This window comes from Betta splendens, chromosome 7 (assembly GCF_900634795.4).
Source record: "Betta splendens chromosome 7, fBetSpl5.4, whole genome shotgun sequence".
NCBI classification, from domain to species: Eukaryota; Metazoa; Chordata; class Actinopteri; order Anabantiformes; family Osphronemidae; genus Betta; species Betta splendens.
The window spans coordinates 7990748-7995010 of NC_040887.2; the positions used below are offsets into that span (position 1 = coordinate 7990748).

A 4263-nucleotide genomic window follows, 5' to 3' on the forward strand; every position below is an offset into this window, starting at 1 on the left:
TCAAATAAAGACGAAGAGAACGGAGATGAAAAATTTGCATGAACATAAATTGCACAAATCTGCTTGCTTGCATGAGTTCGAGTTGTATGACTCAAACACTGGTCATGCTCATATACTGCAGTTCTTATAAGTTTTATTGTTTTTTAAAAAAAGTTATGCAATCTAAAGTCTGCTTTTCTCAGTGCTTTCAGTGGTTGAATGTTGTTTTATGGTATCCCAACAATGCTGTCATCCTGACATACAATTATATGCTATAAGAACAAAAAGACAGAAACACAATTTACAGCGAGGTGTCCTGAACCCGGCTCTCCCCTTCTACCCTTCTTTACCTCCTTCTCCTCCGATCACACCTTGGAGCTCTCACCGCAACTCATCCGCTGAACCAGCGTGAGACTGGGCCTGATCACCTATCTACTCTACAGAAAAGCGCCGGTCTAACCAGCCTGCCCACCGGATGAGAAGCAGCTGATCACAACGCACACGACCCCTGACCTCATCACCGGGACTGCACAGCCCGAGCAGAGTATAGAGACTACAGGATTACTAATTATTTTATTGCCACTTTAGCTCACCACATACGTTCTCCTTCTCCTTTCTCTCTTTGTAAGTAATCTCAGTTGACTCTTCAATTTCTTAATTTAACATTAAATAGAATTGATACTGTATTGGCTATTTCAACAGGGTGGTGCCCCATAAATTAATTAATTGAGCATTATTTCAATTAATAATACATCATAATTAAGTGTTTCACTTACCAAACTAAAGAAAATTGTCATAGATAGTTATGAATATTTAAGCCAATAACCAGAATGCATAAATCTTAATTATAAGCATAATTACTGTATAATTTGTGCACCATGTGCACCCCATCGTAGCATGTGGTAAAAATCATCAGCTGTTATCGAATTTTGTCCAAAAAGACATGTAGTATTTTATGTTGTCAAAAACATATCTGTACTGTAGAAATGAAAAGCAGCAGAAAACTACTTTTATCTATTTCCATGTGCACTTGATTTCATTTTATTCTTTCTTCTATTTGATTACACACACACATGCTGATGCATTAATGAACTAAAAAGGAGGATTTGACTTGCAGGACGGTGAGGCTGTGCAGCAGCAGCCAGATTTTGCTGTGGGCCTGATGATGGTTAAGTAACATGGGCCAGTGCTTCAGAAGAATATGCCAGTGAAAGATAAAACTCATGTCTGTAAAAATCCTCAATGCCCCCAGTGCACAGGACCTGGTTTCAACTTTTTGAAGTTTTTGCTTTCTACATAGTACATTGGAAGCATATTCTTAATCTTAATCTTAATTACACCCCAAGTGGAGCTTCCAGGTGGAACCAGTGAACATCTGCTAAACAAATGAGCGTCAAACACAAGCATATGTTCTCAGGAAGCGTTGTTTGCTGACCGATTACACCGACTCCTGCTGTTGAGGAGCGCGTTTATGAAGCCGCTTATGCTCCTGTGCCACAGGTGCTGCAGAAAAGAAACACTCGTCAGGACTTTTATCCAAACGCTTGTGACTGTGTTTGCTGAGCATGACAGACACCTTCGCGGAAGCAAAGTGAGGATGACGCCTCCTCTGCCCGCTGCAATGTGTGCTTCACACGCATGAGGGAAGAAGCGTTTCTTTGCCCCGCAGTTTGTTCATCCTTGTACAGCGTGAGAAACACGTCTGCTGTAACGTTAGCCAGCTGCGTTTGCGTCCAAAGACTTGTACAGGCACGAAAAACCTAGATCACACACATGCATGTAAAAACATGAGATTTAACATGATAAAATGGAACTGCACTGATGCCAGAGAATAATTTAAGCTGTGCTTTGTAATAAATACAAAATCGCCTATGGTCATTTTCTTTCTTCTAGATGTCAGACCTTCAGATTTCAGAGACAGATTCATTACAGCATCTTGTTGCTGGTAGAAAAAAGATTTTCCTGCCATAAATGCAACTATTGCTCACAATAACCTTGCACTCATCACCTTCCTTGTGCAGATATAGGGTGAACAAGTGTTCACTTTAGTTACTATAGGTCTTTCACAAACTCTCTTTATCCTCTGTGCCACATTATTTCCATTTAATCAGGACCTCAATCAGTAAAACAAATTAACTCTGAGATCTGTGTGACTAAGAACCCAAATTATATTATCCATCATACAGATAACAAATTCTAATTCTGTAATTCTGTTACTTCCTCTAGTTACTTTTGTGACACTGAAAAATGAGGGAGTGTAGCAGTAATTTCTAAAGGATTAGTTGTTAACTTATGGAAATGTCAATTAAGTTGTTGAAAGCTCTAGAACTCAGCTCACCAAACAAAGTAACCCCAATATGACCCCTTTACCCTCCATTCTTGTTTCTGTAATTGAAACTTCTTCCACTAAAGGATCCAATTTGTCAGAGTAACTGTTCACCTACGATTCAACCTCTGATCCAATCAGAGGTGATCAATTATATTTACTTGACTGATTCATATTTGACCCCAATGCAAACAACCCACAAACACTCTAGACTCTAGAGTAATGTGAGTCATTTATTGACAAAATGCACTGTGACGATTCCCCCTGAAAACTGCCGCTAATGTAGGGAAAACGTATAATAAACATATCCAGGTAATTAAATAATTAAACATTAAACTCACTGCATAAACAGGCTGAAGTGCTGAACACAACTACAGGCTAGAAACAAACACAACAACTAACCAACAAAGGATAAGACACAAGGCAGAGTTTAGATACTAACAGAAACAGGTGCACACAATCAAAACTAATTTCCAACAGGAACTAAATGGGAAATTATGTAATGGTCAGACAAAAACAACCAAAAAAACACTGGAACCAAACAAGAGCAATAGCGCCCCCTGGTGGCGTAAAGTGGATTGAAGTGCCGGCTTGATTTCCAAAAGTGTGATGGTGTAGCTTTAAAAGGTTTGATTGAAGTGAGGACTGTGCACAGACACTTTAAAAGGGCAGTAGTTCAGAGTACACTTTCATGCACTAGTTCAGCCTTAGGCGCTTAACTTGACAGTACCAGTCAAACAAAAGAAGTCCTGCCAGGTTGTGAGATAATAAAGCAAAAATAAACGTATCAAAGCAAATAATGTAATGACATACGAGTACACATAGGGCAGCGCCAACCAAAAACAAATCACTGCACAAGGCAGGCGATAAACAAACTAAACTGACTAAATTACAGTAGGAAATCAAACAAAAAATCGTATCGATACAATCGATACAAATTAGACACTGGAGCATCTGACAGGTGTTCCTCTTGAAAACTTCCTACTAAATTACATTAAATGTAAGCAGGAAAACAAAAGTGTAAATGTCTCAATACCATGTTTCATTTTATTATAGAAAAAAATATTTTGCACTATTATACTATTATATATTGAAACAAGCTAAAACTACCAATGCGGGACTGTCACGCAATTGAACTGCAACAACGTCAGGGTCATGAAGTCATTCACAGAATGCCTAAAAAGAAACATTTCTTTGTTATTTATATTGTGATATTATTGATTATTATTGCAATCTGTGTAAAAGAGAAGTTGATTAATAAATCTAAATTTTCTGTAAAATCCACTGAATTCAATGATTTTGCAAACTTAAAATACTTCTAAAAAACCACGAGAAAAGAATTGGGTACAAATATGTTAGTGCTTAAATAGTCACAATATCAAAACTAAACTGCAGCTAAATCATAGTAAAATATTAAACAACTGTATTAAAAATGCCTCTGCCATTCTGCAGGATCTAAAATTGTCTCCTGTTTTTTTAATAATTATTATTTGTTTAATTAGGGTTATTTCATCTTTCTAACTGAAGGTTTGTCACAAAATGCTACACAAGATGTACTGACATGTACACAAGACAGGAAAATGACCAACGCAGTGACTGACAAAACACATAACCACAATTTGATAGATTACCTACACAAACACAGGACCAAAACGTTAAATAACAAACAAATAGTAATATAATAATTAATAAACAAAGTAGGCCCAAGTAAATTGTACTTAAAAAAAATAACATGACATGGACCAGAACCACAGAAGACAGCAACAAGAGAGTTTGATTTAACAAAATGACAAACATGTCTCCTCAATGTAGTAAAAACAACAAAGTTACCTATTATTTAGCTATATCAAGGCTACTGATACATTATTTACCAAAAAGAAAATAAATACACAACTTTAAATAACTTTTATCTAGGTAAAACATGGGCCGTGTCAGTGAGGGTTTGATCGGTTTGCTGT

The 4263-nt window shown here is 37.0% G+C and overlaps 1 long non-coding RNA gene across 1 annotated transcript; it reads right to left on the reverse strand.

Annotated features, from left to right (window-relative positions):
- Positions 1–972: 972 nt before the first annotated feature.
- On the reverse strand, positions 973–3267 carry LOC114859468 (uncharacterized). The gene is made up of 3 exons (XR_003786530.3): positions 2647–3267; positions 1556–1739; positions 973–1482 (listed from the first exon to the last, which is right to left on the reverse strand). It is a non-coding gene; the product is annotated as an uncharacterized LOC114859468 (long non-coding RNA).
- Positions 3268–4263: the final 996 nt, after the last annotated feature.